Here is a 21,433-nt window from a genome sequence, read left to right on the forward strand (position 1 = left end):
ACAGAAGGCAGGGTGTTACGGGCTGAATTGTGTCCCCTGCAAAGTTTACGTTATTGAATCCCTGACCCCAAGAATGTGACTATATTTGGAGATGGAGCCTTTAAAGGTAATTAAGAAGAGGCTGATAGGTGGGCCTTAATCCAATCTGATTGCTGTCCCTGTAAAAAGAGGAGATTGGGACATACAGAGACACCAGGGCTGTGTGCTCACAGAGGAAAAAAAAAAAAGACGTGAGGACACAGCAAGAACACAACCATCTGTAAGATAAGGAGAGGACTTAAAAAATGCCAACCCTGCCAACACCTTGCTCTTGGACATCTAGCCTCCAGAACTGTGAGAAATAAATTTCTGTTGTTAAGCCACCCAGTCTGTGGTATTTTCTTATGGCAGCCCATGCAAGCTAATACCTTGTTTTTGAAAGATATTCTTCTGTGGGTATAGAATTCTAGGTTGACTTCCTGTTTTCTTAATATTTTAAAGATGCTGTTCCATTTTCTTCTGGCTTCCATAGTTTCTATTGAAAAGTCTGCTGTATTTATGTGTGCTCTGCCCCCCACCCTCTCATGTTTCTTTTTTCTCTGACTGCTTTCAAGATTTTTTTTTTTTTAACTTTTGTTTTCAACCATTTGAAAATAATGTGCCTATTTGTATTTTATGTTATATTTCCTGTCTGTGCTAAAATCCTTTTTGAGATCTCTGTGTCCCCTGGGCTTATGTTTTGTTGTCTTTCATTAATTTTGGAAGATTCTTGGCCCTTATCTCTTCAGATATGTCTTTCATCCCTTTCTCTCTTCCCTTTCTATATCTACAATTATGTATTTGTTAGACCATCTGATATCATTCCACAGCTCTTCGATGTCTGGGGGCTTTCGTTTGTTTCTTTGGGGGATTTTTTTCATGTTATGTTTGGAGATTCCTATTATCTGTTTGGATAATTTCTATCAATATGTCTTTAAGTTCATTTGCTTTTTTTGTGTCTCATTTTTTATTAAGTGGTAAATATTATATGTAAAAGAAGAGTAGAAACTGAGATTAATAACATTTATGTCTAGAAATAGGCACTTCCTCTTCTTCTGTCAGACCATTAGCATTTGGGAACTGAGTCAAGTCAGTAACTGAGCTGGGTTTGAGTTACTTTCATCGCTCCACAGGCTTTACATTTTCCAGTGGTGAATTGTACATTTAGTGCAAAGTCTTGAGTGCTGATTTTTCCTGGATTTCAGTAGCTCCTTCGTGCCTACACCACAGGGCTCCCCCTTCACACTCTTGTCTCTCCCAGTGCAGGCTGCTCTTACCTGTTAATGCCTAATATAGTTAAAGTCTTCTTTGTACCCAGTTGCACTTTTCTTTTTTCATCTGCAGTGGCAACCAGTGTCCTAAACTGGTTTGCATTTTTACAGTCCACGTTTTTACCTTTTTAATATACATATCTGTTTATACGAACAATGTGCAGTATTGTTCAGTGTGATACAAATTTGAAGTAAATGACATCATACTACTCAGGCTATCTCTCTGTTCATTAGTGTTTACTGAACCTGAGCCTTCTAGTCACTTGCTGTTGGAAGAAAAGATGTTGCTGAAATTTTTCAGATAAATGTAAGTCTCATACCATTTTAAGTATGGCTCTGGAGCCCTAGAGAAACTTTCTTTGAAAAAGTAGATTGAGGTCATGTCAAAGTAGAATGCTGTAGTGGTACAAGGTGGCTAGAATGAAGAAAAAGGTTTCATTAGGTTCGGTTTTGGATTTAAACCTCTTCTCTGTTGATTCTAGGACAGCCCCATACTTGACCACTGTCTGTTACCTTCCAGAATCCCAGCTCATAACTGAAATCCCGGGTCCACGTCCCCACACCACACGCCTTCTACTCCGGGTCCGCGTCCCCACACCACACGCCTTCTACAGAAGGTGTCTTCTTTTCTTTGCCCAGCCCTCTTGCCAGCTCCTGGGCAGGAAAGCTTATTAGTGTTTCCATAAATCTGGCACTGACACTGGCCTATATATGTGGTGGCACCAAAGATTCTGGTGTGTTTGGCAGGCTAGGATCAAGGATTCGGCCCACATGGCCAGCACTTTGGGCAGGGCCAGGGCTGAGGATTCAGCTGGCATGGTGGCATTTGGAGGCAAGGACCAAGATGATGGTGCAGATGGTTGGGAGACTGGCTACATACAAGGAGACTGAACAAATGAGTAAGTATATTGAAGCTCATGGGAGCAGGCTTGTTACTCCAGGAGGAGGAAGTAACAAATACAGAAGGGTGAAGGCAAGTCCGGTGGCGTTCAGCTGCTGTTGGAGGCGTCCGTATAGACTCAGGGTTTTTGACAGATAATAGATCTAGCTTTCTCTGTGTGTACATTTATGTGCTCATCTACGTGGATACATGGGTGTATTTCCTAGTTTTATCTGCTGAAGCACCTAGAAGCAGTGATACACCAGTAACAAGGAGCTCACCTAGCTCCCAGCTCTTGGTTTATAGATGCCCTTTTTCACCAAAAGGAACTAGGGCTCCTTGGACACATGGCTCAGCCTAGGACTGTGTGTGGCAAAGTACAACATAAATCCAGAGCATCTTATACCAGAAAGTAATGGAGTGTTCCAGGAGTGGTGGGGGGTGTGTCAGAAGGACATGGAGGGGGGACTTTCCTGGTGGCGCAGTGGTTAAGAATCCGCCTGCCAATGCAGGGGACATGGGTTCAAGCGCTGGTCCAGGAAGATCCCACATGCCACGGAGCAACTAAGCCTGTGCACCACCACAAGAGAAGCCACTGCAATGAGAAGCCCCCGCACCGCAACGAAGATTAGCTCCCGCTCACCGTAATTAGAGAAAGCCCGCACACAGCCACAAAGACCCAACACAGCTAAAAATAAATAAATAAATAAATATATCTTTTAAAAAAAGAAGAATAAGAAGGACATGGGGGGGCTCCCAATAGCAAAATCTTCAGGAATTTGAGCAGCAAAATTAATAATAGTAACAAATTACAGCCCACTGAGTAGAACAGGAATCTATGAGTCTGTACTAGTGTAGAGAAATCAGTAAGCAAATACATGGTGGGGCAGGGGCCACGCCCTGCAGTAGAATGCCAGCTAATACATGGAGAGAGAGTGGCGGAGTTAGAGAATCACCACTTGGCAACCATCACAGTAATAACTGATTTGAACTGGAATCATCAATGAACGTGAAAACCAGTGGGTAAAAGTTGGTTGAGGAACAGGATATTTGCGTAGTCTAAAAGTGTCTCTTCGCACACGCACACAAAAAGTTATTTCAGTTAATTAGCACAAAATCCTTTTAGTTGATTTACGTTGGAAAAACTTGGCAGACACCATCTAAACCCAAATGACTGAAGGTAACGTCACCTGTAGTGGGATAAATGAACGTTATGTCTTAATTCTAGGTATTAGCCAAATGGCACATATGTTGCTGAAACTTCCCCCAATTCAGCAAGCACAGAGACATTAAACGTGAGAGGAAAAAATGAAAAATTGTACTTTATCAAAACTTTAGTTCATCAGAAGACTGGGAGGAAATATTCACAATGTATATATTGAACAAAGGACTTCTATTGAGAAGATATTTTTAAAATCAGAAACAAAAAGACAAAACAACATAATTTTAAAATGGGCAGAAGACTTGAACCAGACAGTTCACAAGAGAAAATACACAAACCAAGCACACGAAAACAGTGCTCACATAAATGAAAGCCACAGTGAGATAGCAGGGCAATTCCAAGAAAATGGCTAAAATTCACCAAATGTGAATTTTACACATTCACCAATGTCCACGAGGTTGTGGAGCAGCTGGAACTCTATGTGCAGTGGTGAGGATGGTCCAAGGCTTTGAAAAGCTGTTAGGCAGTTTCTTATTAAATTAGATACACACCTGTCCTGTAACCCAACAATCCCACTCTTCCTTATTTACTCAAGAAAAATGAAAACACGTCCACAAAAAGATGTGTACAAAATTGTTCAGAGCAGCTTTATTCGTAAAAGCACCAAACTGGAAACAACCCAAATGTTCATTAACAGAAGAGGTTTTTTTTAATTATCATATATCATATAATGGCGTACTACTCAGCAACAAAAAGGAACGAACTACTAATACAAGCAACTCTATGAATGAATCCCAAAAACACTGTTAAGCAAAAGAAGCCAGATGCAAAAGAATATCTGATTCATGTCTGATCCCCTTTGTATGGCATTTCCAGAACAGGAAGAACTCATCTGTGGTGATAGAAACTAGAACACTGGACGCCTGTGGAAATTGACTGAAAGGGGTCCCAGGAATCTTTCTGGGACTATGGAAATGTTCTGTGTTTCGGTTGGTGAGACGGTCATGTGGGCGTATATATTGATCAGAATTCATCAAATTGTACACTCTGATGTACAGAGATCTGTGCATCTTGCTGTATGTCAATGATAGTTTAATTCAAAACAAAAACAGAAAAGTCACACCCCATTTCCAGTCTCCTCTCGAAGTTTTTGAAGCAGTTCGACTGATAGGCAGATTCTGCTGAAAAGCTGAAAGTGGAATTTCTCCCTGGAGCACACGTCCTTTTTCCACCACGAATGCCAGCCCCCTGACGGCCGACTACGCTGGAATGAGCCCTCGCTGGCCAGCTCGCTCCGTGGGTCACGGCTGTGGGCTCCAGCCCCTTTCCCAGCACCCAGTCCAGTTTTGACCTTCAGGGAAGTATTGTTGAACAGCTTGGCTCAGACCTCGTCGCCTCCTCGGAGCCTGTCTTCCATTTGTTTTCTCGATTTTGATCAGTGGCTGCTTGGCTTGTCCCCTCTCTCTTCAGGGCGGTGAGTCTGGGATGGTTGACGCCGGGATGGCACTGGGCCCTCACTCTGGGAGCTTGTGGGTCATCAGTCACGACGTGACACTCTTCTCTCGTGAATATGCCTCTGCACAGATCGTCGTAGACCCCAAGCGGGCCACGTGGACACGGGGGCTTTTGGGGGCCACGGGGAGAGAAAACGAGAGAGAGAGAAAAGAGAAGAATGGGTTCTTTATGGGCAGCAAACTCTGTCTTGGTTCGCAGCCTGCATGTTTCTGATCTGGTTTTCTTCTCTTTGCGATGTTTGCACTGTTTCCTCGGCTCCGACGTTGAGCTCTTTTCCAAAAAGACTAAGAGCGGCGGAGCATGAGAGGCTGAGCGAGGCGACCAGCGATCCAGCAGCGAGAGCTGCAGGCCCTGAGGGCAGGCGGGGTCTGTGCCTGACTGGGCTTGGGGATGGAGTGTGTGTGTGTGTGTGTGTGTGTGTGTGTGTCTGTCTGTCTGTCTGTCTGTCTCACGTTTATGAGAAAACCCTGTGGGGCAGCCTCACTCTTTCTCTCCCCTCTGCTCTCACGGTCTGGCACTCTCCCCTCCTGACAGCTTCCATTAACCTTTTCATGCAAAGAGCAGAGTATCTTGCCAGCTGGGTGTTGAAAATCTGGCAGACAAGAGATTGTTCTAAAAAGGAAAAAAATAAAAGAGTTAGAAGCGCTGGGAGACCCCACGAGAGAGGACGGCGCCTGGCCAGCTGCTGGCCTGGGCCCTGAGACCCTGAGCCTGCTGCCGGACTTCTGGTAAAATCCCCTAAAACAAGGTTGCGGGCAGGAAGAGGAAGAGAGAATTTGAATGTAGGGGAGGTGAGGACCTCGCTCACACAGCAGAAATGACACAGATACGAATCCTTCTTTGCAAATCACTCCCGACCTGAGGGCAGCTGAATGGTGGACACAGGAAAGGGTACACCTAAATAGGAGCAAACGTAAAGGCTTTGTGCTAAACATGCTGCATCATCTTGTTTGTGGAGAGAGAGAATACTGTATTAAGAGACTCAGCTAGACCAGAACTTTTTTGACACAAAAGATCCCTCCAGACCATCTCCTCCCTTCACTTACCTCAGAGAAGGGGATTCTGCTGTTTCTTTCTTGTCCACAGTCTCTCCCTCCCCATCCTGATCCTCGTCGCCAGGGCCTCTGCCCCCAGCGGGCCGGGGCTGAATAAAAATGCACGGGAGGGCTTCCCTGGTGGCGCAGTGGTTGGGGGTCCGCCTGCCGATGCAGGGGACATGGGTTCGTGCCCCGGTCCGGGAAGATCCCACGTGCCGCGGAGCGGCTGGGCCCGTGAGCCATGGCCGCTGAGCCTGCGCGCCCGGAGCCTGTGCTCCGCAACGGGAGAGGCCACAACAGTGAGAGGCCCGCGTCCCACAAAAAAAAAAGAACGTGAAACACCCAGTGTGAATTCAGGTCTCCTGTGCCCTCAGCTTGGCAGCAAAGAGGGCAGGAACCTTTCATTTTGTTTCCATTAATAGCTTGATCGTGCACTGGGCCCTTTAGAGCTCTGAAATGGGAATATGGAACATTTTTTAATTATGAAGCTCTGTATTTATAGAGCTCTTAATATCTTTTAGCTGCCCTTTGTGTTGAGAGTATTCCCACGGAAGGAGGAGGTCAGCGCTTGGGATTCCCCGGAGCTCCCACAGGAGCAGCTAGTTACCATCTTGGAGTTTTCATGAGTCTTGACAACTCCTACAGTCCAGCACATTGACTTACAGAGATAACGCAGGGAAATTTACCCCTGCGAACGTCCAGCAACTGGCCCGGGGCAGGCACTGCCACCCCGAAGCCCGTGGAGCGGAGAAGCCTTGGAAACGGCAGTTTTCCCATGTAGTCAGAGCTTTGAAATAAATTGTCCTTAGCTTTCCTCAAACTACTGTTTAATTCTTAACCAAAGACTTGGTGGGACAGTCTAGAAACAGAAGTCACTTAAACGCCTAGTGGGCAGCGTCCAGCATGGTCCCAGCCACATCTCTGCCCCAGCGCACCTGCACAATGCCAAGCTCCATTGTCACGCTGGCCATATGTATGTACAGCAGAATTCTTAGGGGAAACCTGTGTGAACTTCAAAACAGGAAAAGGTGTTGGGCCACACCCCTCTCCCAGTTTACAGACAGTGTTGCCGTTCCCCGCTAGACTCCCTGCGCCCCCGGACCTAAAGTGCTGCTTCCCCCAGAGAGGGGGAAATGCTGCCACAGCCTCCCTCCCGGTGTCCCCTCTTCCCAGTGACCCAGTCCCCACTTGCTGCTGTTCTGACTGTTGTCCCTATTACTCGCTGAGCCTCTAAGCGACTCTCCTGCACCTCTTGTAAGAACATCAGGGCGGCTGGAGCAGTGAGGTTTTTCTCCCTGAACCCCTTCCAGTGCTAAGTGGGAAAGATGGGACCAGGCCACACTCACTTGCCACTGGGGCAAGTGGAGATGTGTTTCTGATGCGGGAATTGGGACGCAGAAGGCGTCTTCCAATATATAAAATGTTATGAGTGATGGTTAGGTTTTGTGATGGTTAGGTGACACTGCCCACCAACAATACTGTATTAGTTTGTAAGGCCGCCACAACAAAGTACCACGGACTGGGTAACTTAAACAACAGAAGGTAGAAGTCCAAGATCAAGGTGTCAGCAGGGTTGGTTTCTCCCGCGGCCTCTCTCCTTGGCTTGCAGACAGCCGCCTTCTTCCTGTGGCCTCACATCGTCCTCCTTCCGTGCAGGTACATATCCCCAGTGTCCCTGTATGTGTCCAAGTTTCCTCTTTTTCACAAGGACACCAGTAAGATTGGAGTGGGACCCACCCTAACAGCCTTATCTGAACTTGACCACTTTAAATCACTTCTCCAAATACAGTCGCATGCTAAGGTTTGGGGGTTAGAGCTTCACCATGTGAGTTGGGGGAGGGCACATGACCCAGCCCATAACATTATGGCCAGTAGCCCATGGGGCCTCCTGGGGCCCTAACTACCACTTAAGTAATTGTTTCAGTGTTTCGAACAACCAACTTCCAAGCAAGCTCTGGAAAGGGCCTTCCACATAAATCACAGGGGCCCGCCTATTAAGAGGCAGGGGGTGCTGGAGAGCCTTGCTCACATCCACTAATTACAGAATCCTCGGGTGGGGGGAGGTGGGGATGCAGGGCCTGCTGGTGATGTCAGTCCAGAGTGCCCTGCGACACAACTTAGAAACTGGACCTCTCTTTAAAAGCTGTGTAATAGACACAAAGGCATAAAGTAGGAAGCAGATGCTTGCTCAGTGAATAAATGAAATCAGGAATTTTCTGGAGATAAGATAGTGGCATTCTTCTGCACCGTATAAATGCTATCTTATTGCTTTGTCTACCTCTTTTTAAAGACCACTTCGGCACAAGAGAAAATGCCCCACCTAGCGTGTGCTCCTGGTGAAAGGGAGCCTGTAATTTTAACACCGAAGATAACAGATCTTGCCGTAAATTGAAGAGAAGTCGCCCTAAAAATCAGGTTTTGATGGACGGGATTTTTCATGGGGTTCTTTTTAAAGATAAATAGTGGTTTTAATGTTATCAAACTAAAAAAAAAAAAAAAACTTTTTCTAATAGAAACTCTCAGCCAAACTTAAATGCTAAGATCTTACTGCCATCTTAACAGAAAAGCAAGCTATGGTGGCAGCTTAAGGTCGGGGGTGGGGTGTTTGATGGAGCCCCTGCCTGACGGTCACTGGTTCAGTTTATTCCTTTGAACCAAGCATCTCTCCGAGGTTAGTACCTTCTTAAATGCAGGTGTTTCTAGGAAGGGCAGCACGGTGTCTCCCACGTTAGCCTGCCCAAGGCTCCTGAACACTAGGATGATAGGAACAGTGAGTGGCTGGGAAGATGAGAGTTCAGAAGGGAACAACGCTGCCACGTTAAAAACCAGCTTAGTCTCCACTGTGACCCGGGCCTGGTGATAAAAGCATCATCGTCCTTAGGGTTCGCTGATGGCCTGTCGCACAGCTGAAGTCCACACCAGCCCTCTGCAAGTGTTTAGCCTAAATTTGAGTCCACAGATACTTATTCATAAGATTAAGTTTAGCACAGATGGGCGTCAGGATGCACCTCGTGGGAAGGCAGGGAGTCACCGAGAAGACGGGGTATCGAGTTTTCTGGAGCATCCTGTGATGAGAGCCAGACAAGGAGCCGGGAGAGGAGACCCTTCCGACCCTCCGGCCTCGGGAGCTCAGCTGGGTCCCGTGTTGTTCCGTCAGGAGCAGCTGCATTTACTCAGCCTCATCCCCTGCCCCTGGCGCTTTGCATGTGAGGGAGCTGAGGCGGGCACGACGGGACTTGCCCGGGAAGGTGAAGCCGAGTGGCCAGATGGGGTCTGGACGTTTCCCTCCGTCCCAGACCTGTCCCCACCACATCCCCCTGTGGTCCCCGGGGGAGAAAACCCCCTCGGCCTGTCAGAGGACGTCGCCGTCGGGCTCAGGCCGTGTGTGTGGAGGGATGGACGCCTGTCTGTCCCAGGCCCAGTGTGCCGACCAAGTACTGGGACTTTCTTCGGGGAGGAAAGTGAATAGGAGGTCATTAAAATGCCTGTCCGGAGATTTCTTTGCCAGCCTCTCTCGGGGCTGTGGCTTTGCCAGCCCCGGCCTGCTTCCCGCGCGGTCGGCTCCTAAGCTCTGTCCTGTCTGGTGACACGGGCCGCGGGGTGGCCGGAGAGCCGCACGCAGGGGCCGCCCCACGCCGTCACCCCCGTCTCCTCTTGCCCGCGCAGAGCATCCTTGCTCCCTGGGCCGCTGCTGAAGGTTGAGCCCGCCTCCCTCTCCAGCTGCTGCTTCGCGGAGCTCGGGGACCCCCCTCTGCAGGGGCTGGGAGAAGCTTCCCGGGAGTGCTGTGCACTTCCCTTCCCACCGCGGCCGTTGCCGCCGCGTGGAAGCCACGGCTGTGGGAGGCCGCTCGGGCCCTGCCGCACCGTGGCTTCGCCCATGCTTCCCAGGGGACTGTGCTGCCCGTGTGCTGAGCCTTGAGCGTGCGCTGAGCCAGACGGGACTGGGAGGGCCCTGGGCCTCTCCTCTCACCCTTCTTCACCTACGGGGGCACGACTGCAGAAGTCCCGAGCGTCAGGGGCCGAGGGAATATTCTCTCAAATCCGGCTTCGCCCAGGAGCCTTCAAATCACATCACACCCTCTTCCCTTTAGCACCCAAAATTAGGGACCGTCCAGGCCCCGCCCCACCAGCCTTCTCCACGTCAGCACAGGTGCCTGTCCTCGCGTTGTGCCCACCCCGTCACCGTACATGGTCCTCCAGACGATGGTCATGTGTACCCGGGGGTCGCTCAGAACAGCCCACACGGCCCCGGAGCCTTAAGCGGTAGTGGCACCGCTTCCATGGCCCTTCTGAATTGCTGGCCCAGGAGCTTGTAAAAGGTCATTTCGTCATCTCACCAGGGAGTTGGGAGACACCACCCAGGGAATGTGTCAGGTTGGCACTAAAATAAGAGCAAAAATCAAACAAGATCCATGGTTCCCCGAGGGAGCCTTGCCAGTCTCTCCCCGTCACACTGGCCCTAGAATCAGTTGCCACGTGCTGGACGTGGAATGTGCACTGAGCACATGCCACTGCAGTGGAGGCCGCTTCCCTCTTTGGACCTGCTCAGCCACAGTGATTCATAGGCGTGGATTAGCTGTGTGCTGGTTTAGCACTTAAATCTCAGATGCAGCAAAGCCTTGTTCTTGTCGTCCTGATGGCCTCAGCATTAGATTTCTTAGTTGTTTGGGTGGTTTGTTTTCTGTTTTTGATCCTCTCCCTTTGACACGTTTCGTTTCTGAAGAGCCAAACCAAACACACTGGCCTGGCCGTGTCCGAGATTCTCAGAACCCTGCTGCTGCTCTGATGGTCCCTTTGACAGAGAGGGATATTCTTCCCCGTGTGGATAACTACAGACTCTTAAAGTGAATGTCTCTATTTCAGTTAACGGGTTTGTAAGAGGTGGTGTGAGGTGTTGCCAATTAAAATTCTGCCTGGCAGGAATTCTGCTTCCCCATCTGAACCTCTGAACCTCTGTTTTTCCAGCCTCCAGTGCTGTCCCAGCAAGTCTGGACTGGGGAGTGGTCCGTCTCCACTAGCCAGCAAGTGGGTACCTGGCTTGCTCTTTTCAGCTTTATTGGGATACGGCTGACAGATAAAATTGTAAGATGTTCAAAGTGGACAATGTGATGATTGCTATACGTATACATTGTGAAACAATTCCCCTCATCAAGTTAATTAACACATTTATCATCTCACATTACTTACCTTTTTTAAAGTTCTACTTAGCAAATTTCAGTTACATAATACCGTGTTATCAACTGTAGTCACAACTGGTTTGTTGTTTGAACGGGATGATACATCAGATTCCTTTGGTGTTCTGCAAGGTTTTTACGCAAGAGAGGATTCCCCATTCTTTCCGCCCCCGCCCCATTCTCTTGATTCTTGAAATTTAATGTGTAGGAGGCCAATCAGCCCAATGTAAACCTCCTACTGGGTTGCGGGGGGTGGTCTCTTCCCACTTTTATCTTTGGTAGCCATGTCTTTTGTCTCCTCCTCTGTTCACTCCCTTCCCTAACTCATTCAGAGAAGGTATAACACCTATATCAAGACAGAACCTTTCTGGAAAGAGAGTAACCTGGGAGGTTGAACATCACAAAGAAGAACTCAGATTATCTCAGCCAGGGAAGAATACTTCAGGCAGGAACGCATCCAGCATTTTACAAGTGTCTAGACCTAAGTAGGTTAGAAATTAAGACAGTATGTTAGTGACATCTGCAAGTACAAAACAGAATTATCAGCAAGCAAAAGTTTGTGCTGGTTTATGTACAGATAACTGTCTAAACCTGGACTGTTGCATCACTGTGCCTGGTTCCAGCTCCTGCTGTATCCAGGTGTTAGCAACCTGTGTTTTGGTCCCTAGATCCGTTGACCCCAGTTCACCGGGGTCACTTGACTCCAGGTTGTTGACTCTCACAAAACCGTGACTGACACTAATCTTCGAAAGATGATAAGCAGCAGTGACATGCCGACTCTAAGAGGTCCGGTGGTTAGCCAGCAAGACCAGCTTTCTTGTAAAACTTGCCTCTGAGGCAGGAGAGTTATCCTCTTTTTCTCTCCGGAGCACTTGTGCGTCTGGAGACAGCAGTTTGATCCCTGACCGCTTGCTGGCAGGGCGTGAAGGACGAGCCCCAGGTTTCCTGGGGTGCACGCTCCATCAGCCTAAACTGCACCAGGCCCGTCCCCTATTTAGGCCTTGCTCGCCTCACTTTAAGGTTAGAGAATTGAACTGCGGGTTCTCTTAGCTCCCTTCCAGGCTTTTGATTCTCAGTTTTGGAATCGGCCTGCTTTTAGGTCTGGTAGTTCCGCTGTTTGATATTTCGTAGGGGAGAGGGTTAGTGTGGAAACTAAATTGTGTGCTTTGCACTAGTACAGAGTCACGGAAAACCCTCTCTGCCTTGCTGCCTTCGGGGCTAGGGGGTTGCCGGTACCACACTGCAGGACTTTCAGTGCCGTAGCCGGGAAGCAGAGAAGCTCTTGGTTTGTTTTTATCTTTGTTTAGTTTTTAACCATTGAAAAATCTAGCTCCCCTAAGGCACATGGCAAGCATTCGTTCAGTAACTGTTTAGGGGGCACCCCCTACGTGCCAGGTTTAACGTGCTCTTGGCATTACTGGGAAGTCATTTATGGTTTTCATGCTTCGGGAGGCCTTAGTGCCGGGGCTTTCCTCCTACCTTGCTACCTGTCGTGAGGTGAGGGAAGGAGAGGAGGAAGTTCCTTTATTTCACCAATTGAATCTTGAGGAAATCGCCGTGCAGAGGCCTGTTGCCATCAGTGGAACTGACTGTGGATCCCCTTGGTGGAATGGACTCTGGTTTTTATTGCATCGTTTTGTTCCAGATTCGTCATGGAGGAGCAGTGGCACCTTGTTTACTTTTGGCCTAAGCAGCAACAGTGTTTCCTTCTTTAGGAAGACAAATCCAGACGCTGCCGGGCAGAGGGCTTCATTGCAAGGCAGGGAAGGGGGAGGGGAAGGCCCAGCAGCAACTTCACAGTCACCACCGCATCCGGTCGTCTTGCAGAGCCCGGGGCAGGGTGGCAGCTGCTTCAGGCTCTTAACAGTAGGCCGCTGGGGTGGGGGGAGACTTTGGAAAGGAACTGGGAGATTCAGGCTGCCAGCTCCGACTTGAAATACAGGGAAGGGAGGGCCTCGGGGCTTTTCAAGGGCAGCTTTCCTTTTCCCTGTTACTAAGTGCTAGAGGGACTCCACAGAGCAAGCAAGTGACCCAATTCCTGTAGAAAGTAAAGGAAATATTTACTGCCTGGGCATGAAATATCCACCGTGCTGTCAGGTCCCTCTGACCATGTAAGTTTTATCTTTTATTCAGCAGATAATTATGACAAAATACATTGCAATTTATTCTAGTTCGAAAATCCAAACTCGGGGTATTTCATGTCTTCATATCTCCTGGGTAAATGTAGTTAAGCAGCCTGCTAATTGGGGCTGGGGACTGTAGCCCAGATCTGGCCAGGACAGAGGACCACTTCGGCTTGACTGTCACTTCTGGAAGGCTCCAGTCATCATGTCCATTTACAGCTCGGACCTCACGGCCTCTGCACCCTGGGACCTAGCTGTCAAAAACTGCAGGTTCAGATTCGTGTCTGATTAAACCAAACTGAGCATCTGTTGTGTAATTCCCCACCCACCACCAAACCAGCTGCAGAAACGAATTAATCTGAGTCACTACCAAGCACGACTGAATCTGTTCAGTCCGGTTTCTTGTAACCATCCCTCCTTTAAACCCATCCCTCCATCCTTCTCTTCAGCCTCATCCTGTGTCTGTGAATAGAGAACTATTTGCCTTGAAATAAGGCTTTTTCTCTCTTTTAAGCCTTCCCTTTTTCACGGGTTTCTGTTCGCTCTCCCTTGGCCTTGACTCGGCTGTGGAGAGAGGCCGCCCCTGCCCTGAAACCCTGACTTGTGTTGGCGGTGGATGTTCTGGGCAGTTTCAGGTCTGCCAGCCCGTCCTCCGCCGTACCTCTGACCCTCCGTCCCGCCCGGCTGTGTCCGGATCATCCTTCCACCGTCAGCTCTGCTCTCTGACAGCTGTCCTGACGTGGAAAGCAGGAGGGGAGCTGGAGTGGTCTCTCTCACAGTCAGCCTTTCATGGCGTGTTTTTGTGGAGTGTGGAGGCTGTGAGGTAGCCTCTCTGAAATGCCTTCTTCCCTGGGCAGCGGTGGAGGCTGACATGCCCCCCCTGCCTTTCTGCCACACACCCTCCCCATGTGTGTTGCTTTGAGCATCCAGATTGGGTTGCTGTTGCATTTGTGATTCTTGGCTGGAGTCCCTCTAGAAATCATATTACTACTCTGAGGGCTGGAATAGCTACTAAGAACAGAATACATTATCATAACATTCAGCAGACAAAGCCAGAAAGTTCCTGCCAGAGGCCACCTTGGTATCCTGTGCTTGTGCCATGTTCTGTCTTTTGAGAACTTTAGCAACGTGGGTGTTACCATGGGTAGTTGGTGTGTCCTGCTACAAGGCCTCCACCATCAGACAGTCTTGATTTGGAGATGCTTCAGATATATCTTTAAAAGCTCTTGGGAAAGTTATGGGCGTTTTCCCCCAGGACTGGCATCTTTTCCTTTAGTTCATTCTCCAGTTGTTTTTCGATTGTCTGCTATGTGTAGGTTGTTCTGCTAGGCAGACTTGGTACGTAAGAAAGAATGCACTGAGGAGGCTTGCTGAAGAGTTGAGGAATTGAATGTGTAGCGAACTCTTGCGACAGGAGACAAAATGAATACTTCAGCAGTGTTCACCTCCGGAAAGGGATGTCTCCGGCAGACAAAAGGGGCGAATGATCTCCACCAGGAAGAGTAAGTTAGATGGGGGAGAGGGAGGTGTAGGAACCTCCCAGGGTGAGGGAACCTCATCAAGAGTGAAAGCAAAGGCAGAGGGTGGCACGGACATACCAGGAGATGAAACTGGAAAAGTAGGATGGGGCCGGAGGGTGGCTGCCATGCCGAAGAGATTGGACTCTGTTGTAGGTAGGAAATCACTTAAGATCTTGGAAGAGGAGTGAACCTAATCCAACCTGTTTTAGAAAGATTACTCCTACAAACCAAGGTTGAAATGGCTGTGAAGCTATTGCAATAAGCAAAAGATGCTGAGATATGAGAGCCTGTGTTAGGGTTGTGACCAGGAGATCAGCAAGGAAGAAACTAAACCGAAAGAAACATGGCCTGGAAAGGGCGTTAACAGGAATTTCACAGAAGACGAAAGGGCCAATAAATATATTTTTAAATGTTTCGCCTCTATTTTTGGCTTCACCACAAATTAAAAGAACTACAAAGAACTGCAAACGAAAGCAGCCCTGTCATATTGGCAAGGTCGGGGTGTGTGTGTGACCCCAGTGGACCGGGAGGCTGGGAAATGGTCACCCTTATTTGTTGACTGAAAATTAATACAACCGTTTTGAACAGTTTGGTAACATGTCAAAAACTTTAAAAAGGTGTGTACCCTTTGACCCAGGAATTCTAAGAAAACAGTCATAGATATGCAAAGATTTATGTACAGAAAATTTCAACACGTTAATATTTATAGTAGTGAAAAACTGAAAACAAACTACATTTCTAATAATGGAATTAGTTAAATAAATTATAATACATCCATTAAAAGGATTACAATGCAGCCCATTTAAAAATTGGGTTTTAGAAGAATACTTAGTCACATGAAAAACTATTTTTAGTCATTATTAAGTGAAAAGAACAGTTTATTAAACAGTATGAACACTATGACTTGATGTATAAGTGAAACATTCACAAAAAAGTGTTTATCAGGCATGTGAATGTTAGTCTGAAGCTCGGGAGAAAGAAGGGAGCTACGATTATACCTACCTTGAAAATGGTTAAATTTAGGTCATATGAGGGTTATTATACTGTTCTGTTTTGTATATGTGTGTAGTTCTCTGCTAAATAAAAAAGTCTTACAAAACCCACCTGAAAAGAAATAATTAAGTTGGCAAAGAAAGTAGATTAAATGTGCTGGTTCACTAAAGCACGTAGAGCAGACCCGGCCGGGATCCATGTCCAGTAGGTTAGTTGCTATGATTATTGAACTTCATGGAGCGAGGGTGGACAGGGTGACCCAAGGGCAACAGAGGACAGTCTGCTTAGGCCTCAGGGAACCCCTGCGTGTCGGGCAGGAAGCAGAAAGGGGAGGAACAGCCGCAGGACAGGGAAGAAACACACAGATGGACTAACGGACAGGTAGAAGAGAGCCAGGAAGCCTGGGAGGGAGAGTCCCGAGCAGGTGTCCCCAGGGCCAAGTGTCCAGGGGGGCTTGTGCTGGACGAAGACCAGCGACCGACAGGTTGTGCTGTTAGGGGATCCCTGAGGTTCGGTTTGGTTTGGAGTCTTAGGTTTGGAGGTGTGACACCTACACAGAATACTACCTGAGTCATATGTGTACAAGTCTGTGAGTTTACACGCCCGTGGAATGAGCACCGGGCACAAGAGGCAGAGCTGCTTTCCGGTCACAACTGCAGCCTCCCAGAGCAGCCTGCCTGCAGCACCACAGGCTGTTTTTGCCTGTTTCTGAGCTTTATATGCCCAGAATCACCCAGTGTGAACTCTGCTGTCTGGCTTCCGTTCAGCACCACGTTGTGCGTGGGTGTGGTTAATCCATTCTCACCACTGACACTCCGCTGCGTGAATATCCACAGTTTATCATTCAGTTGTTGGTGGACATTCGGGTTACTCCCAGGATTGGGCTCGTTCTCTGGATTCTCTGTTCTGTTCCTTTGGTCTCTATGTCTGTTCTTGTGCCAGTCGCAAGCTGTGTTAGTAACGGGAGCTTTGTGTTGTAGCAAGATTTCTCCATGATCGTTCTCCAAGATTGCTCGGGCTGTCCTGGGCTCTGCATTTCCTCTCACACTCTGAGTCAGCGTGTCAGTTACACACACACACACACCTGCCGCGGTTGTGATTTGAATTACGCTGAATCCGTGGGTAGTTTGGGCAGAACTGACACTTTTACGATATCGAGTCTTCACGTCTGTCATCACGTCTCCCTCCAGTTAAGAGCTGTGTCACTTCTCCAAATAATGTCGTGTGGTTTTCGGCGTGGAAGTCTTAGTTTAGCGGACTTTGGGGAGAGCAGTTTTGGTGAAATGGCAAAAACTAAATTCAGAGATGCTAAGGAGGGAAATGAGAGACAGAGGTAGCAAATGCAGACTTCTTTTAGATGTTTGATGGTGAAAGAAAGGAAAATTGGTCTAGCCTGTGAGATGCAGACTCAGAAAGTTTGGGGTGAGAGCGCCCTCTGAGGCTGTGGTCAAAGATCGGGGAGCGCAGAGGTTGGAAACAGAGTTAGTTGATGGCACAGAGACGTGGGAGGTGGTCAGGGTAGCCTGGAGAAGGAGGAAGAACTGCAGTGTCGTGGGGTTGTTTTGAGGTAGGCTGTGTCAGGCCTGCGCTGCCTTAGTAATGAGTCCTCAGGCTCACGGCTGCTGGCACTGGGAGCCGTCCTGAGCCGTGCCCTTTGCCACTGACAGCAGCAGGCCCACGTGCAGGGCACTGCCCTCCCGGTCGTCCTGACCCACATTTCCAAGCCCCTGTTTCTTTCAGCAGAGCCTGTATTCTGTTTTCTCTATTGGAGGCACATACTTGTACAGCTCTTACTACAAGAGTCCCTTCCTCCGGAGCATCTTAGTTCACTTAAGGTTGAATAGAAAGAGGCCCAAGACACTTGAGGAAGGTTTTGTGTTAGATATTCTATATATGGAGGGAACGGAGATGCTGAGGTATGGGATTTAATGCTTACATTACAGAAGGAGCTTGCGGGATTCGTGGGACCAAGTTTGTTTTGAAGTTTAGTGGAAATTAATTTACTTGGAGATGTTTTTAGGGTTGTTGTTGTTTGTCTTTAGATGCAAAGCTTTCAGTACATACAGGGAAGGTTGCATCTCTGTATCTAGCAGGGAGATTGTGTAAACCTACATGCTACGTATAATTATAATGTTTTTGAGAAAGTAAACAAGAAGACAGTGTTTTTCACTGTAGTACTTGCGGCGGTGGAACTGGCCTGCCAGTGTTAGAAGGCAGAGGGTGGGATATGGAAGACCTCGTTGGATTACTCAGTCATATTTATATCCACCAAATTCGGATTTGTAGCTTTAGCAAGGAAGGCAAGAGGGACAGAGAAGGATGTAGTTCATTGTGGCTAAGATGTAATAAGCATTTTCATTAAATCCCAAATATCACATGTGTGCGCGTTTTGGGAAATTCTTTCCTGGTGTGAAGTCCAAGGGGCCCTTTCTTTGGGGGGGCGGGTGAGGGATGGATAGGCGGACCTGAGGGTGGGAGCAGGGGTGGGGACAGGAATATCTTCAGTGAAATCTGATAAATTAAGTTTCAGAAGCTGGAATATACCTTCCCCAGTTCATCCATGGGACCTGCCACATCTGAAACCACGCAGAGGCTTCCTTTTTTACACGCGCCGCGCATGCTAATGAAACATTTTAAAGTCACGAGGTACTAATCCATCTCAAGATCTGTTTTCCCACCTGTGCTGTATACTACAGCTGTCTAAAGCCGCTCGTTTGGTTTCTTCACATTGCCTTTCTTTCCTAAGTGGTCTGAAGCTTTAACCACATGTTCCCGACACATTCTGTGCTCTTTGGACTTCAGGATGTGCCTAAAGCTTTGCATTTCAAAGTCAAAACAAAAATCCTCATTTAAAAAGTAATTCCAGTTTCACAAGAAAGGCTGATCTTTGAGAGTTCTTTTCAAGACAGGAAATTTTAGCATATAATGGATCAAGTGCCAGTGAAGTCTCTCCCTGCTCAGCCGTGCCCACGTTCAATGCTGCTTCCAGATAAAGTGCAAACCAGCCGTAACCCCTGGAGACAGGAAGGCCTGCGGGATGGAGAGCAGCTCCCACCAATGAAGGAACACTGCCTTCTCTAAACTTTTGATTCTTCTGACCCTCTCTCTGTGTTTAAACACCTTTTCCCAGGCAGACCATTCATTAGATGTTGGAAAAACCATAGCCTTATGGTCGACCTCTGCTTTTTTCCCCTCGTCTTCTTCCATCACTTCTGGCTCTGCGTCCTCCTCCAGTGCCGTCACCCTTCCCACTTCTGCCTCACCCCTGACGTTTGTGGGTCATAATCACATTCCCGCTCTCAGTCTCCGCTCCTCCAGGTCTCCTGTTTATTTCCTCTAACCCTGCGTCTTAGCCGTACCTGCCATCGTTCTCTTAACTTACGCCAGTTTGTCTCCGCTGTTCTGCTAAAGAGGTGCTCGCCTCACTGAGAGCGTGGAGTGGCCTGGGGGGTCCTGGGGGCAGTGCCTGCGCCCGGCCGGCCTGGGGACACCTGGCGTTGCTTCTGCAGAGACCCAAACCTCGGGGACCAGCCAAGCGCATCTCCTCCGCGCCTGGCCAGCTCTTAACTGTTTGTCTGTTTGGAATGACCCTTTTTTCTGACCTCTAACATCTACTGCCAGCTCCCCTTTCTACCCAAGCTGAAGGCCATAGCGCTCATTCATTCCTCTCTGTGGCCTTTACAGCACTTTGCATGCAGGACTCAGGCAGTATATGCTGTTACAGTTATTTTGAGGTATAATTCACACATCATACAATCCACCCGTTTACAGCGTACCATGTAATAGGGTTAGTGTGTTCTCAGAATTGTGCGACCATTACCACAATCAGCTTTCTAACATTTTCATCATTCCCTCTTATCACCCCGTCACACCCCAGCCCTGGGCAACCACTGATCCGCCTTCTAATCTGGGTTTGCCTTGTCTGGACATTTCATAAAAATGGAGTCGTACAGTGTGGTCTTCTGTGACTATCTTCTTTCAGTCCAGGTAATGTGTTCATGGTTCATGTTGTAGCATGTATCAGAACTGCCTTTTCATGGGCGAATCAATCAATACTTTTTGAATGAATGTTTTTACATTTCTATTTTTTATATAGATTTATTTTATTTATTTATGTATTTATTTTTGGCTGCGTTTTGGTCTTCGTTTCTGCGTGCAGGCTTTTCTCTGGTTGTGGTGAGCGGGGGCTGCTCTTCGTTGTGGTGCGCGGGCTTCTCGTTGCGGTGGCTTCTCTTGTTGCGGAGCACGGGCTCTAGGCGTGTGGGCTCAGTAGTTGTGGCGCGCAGGCTCAGTAGTTGTGGCGCACAGGCTTAGCTGCTCCGCGGCATGTGGGATCTTCCAGGACCAGGGCTCGAACCCATGTCCCCTGCATTGGCAGGCCGATCCTTAACCACTGCGCCACCAGCAAAGCCCCAGTATAATTTTTAAATTTAGATCTTTAGCCAGTTTTAAATTTATGTTTACGTATGACATGAGTAGGAATCTAACCACAACTGGGCCCAGTTTTCCTAATACAATTCATTGATTTCAAATGCATCTTGATCATATTCTAAATCCCACTGATCTAATTGTATCAATACAATGCTCTTCTAATTAGTGTGCTTTTATGCTGTTTTATAATCTGGTAGGGCAAGTCCTACATCATTTTTCTTCCTTTAAAATGTTTTCTTGGCTCTTTTTATATATTTACACCTCAGGATAAATTTTAGAATCAGTTACCAAGGTTCAAAAAGAGCCTTTGGGATTTGGTTTGGAAATGTATTTAGAGTATATTTTTAGGTGAAAACAAAATCAGCTTATATATAATCTATATAATATCATTGCCATTTTGTTTCTAAAATTACATGTATGTATAATAAAACAAAGTCTCAGGGAGTATATGACTATATATAGAAGTGGTTACCTCCTGATGCTAATATTATAGGTGATTTTGGAGGGGTGCCTTTTTTTCTAAATTTTCTACAATGCATGTGTAATACTTTTTAAGTCAGAAAAATAAAACCCTTGAAAAAATGTTGTTAAACTAAAATATATTCATTAGTAACTTCATGATTATCAACTTAACAGAACCCAAATTAGAATAAAACGTATTTCATGGGCAATAGCTACATGACTTGTGAAGATTCCTGGCTCAGAATATAAACCAAAGTTGTCCAGAGAATTCCTGGGAAGGATTAAGGTAAGAAACTGAAGCTGTACAGCCTCATAACCTCCTCACTTACTTCAGCTGGTTGAAGAGACCTGAGAGCAGCAGCGTTTTCACCGAGCAGTATTTCTGGGTTACGGCCTGTGCGGCCGTGTTCACAAGGCCCCTTGCCTCTCTGGTTTCCCCGTTTCAGAGACTCTTATTCATATGATGCAGCCAGAGCTTCAGGTACACCAAGACTTCGTGTGGTCTGAATCTGGCCCTTGCACGTCCTGGTCTTTTAGCAACGTTTAGCAGAAAGAAGATTGCCAAATCTGTTCCCAGCTCTTTGCTATACTGATGTTTGAAAGAGCAGCATAGTCATTCTTGGCTCAGAGCATCTAGATTCTGTCAACAGTGTAACTGAAACTTGGATTCTTTTTGCATTTTAATCTACATGCTCTTTTCTGGGTAATCTTATCTGTTTAATAAAAACAACAGTAACAATAATGACAACAACATCTAACATTTCCCAAGTATTTTCTGTGTGTCTGGCATTGTACTGTACTTTATATGAATATCTCATTTATATATATATATATATATACACACACA

General features: G+C 47.4%; 1 protein-coding gene across 1 annotated transcript in view; it reads left to right on the forward strand.

Moving 5' to 3' along the window:
* The window catches only part of ERC1 (ELKS/RAB6-interacting/CAST family member 1), a 393,512-nt gene that overhangs the window by 369,655 nt on the left and 2,424 nt on the right, over positions 1 to 21,433 (forward strand). The gene's annotated exons all lie outside the window — the stretch shown is intronic.

The sequence above is a fragment of the Lipotes vexillifer genome, unplaced genomic scaffold (assembly GCF_000442215.2).
Source record: "Lipotes vexillifer unplaced genomic scaffold, Lipotes_vexillifer_v1.1 scaffold395, whole genome shotgun sequence".
NCBI lineage: Eukaryota > Metazoa > Chordata > Mammalia > Artiodactyla > Lipotidae > Lipotes > Lipotes vexillifer.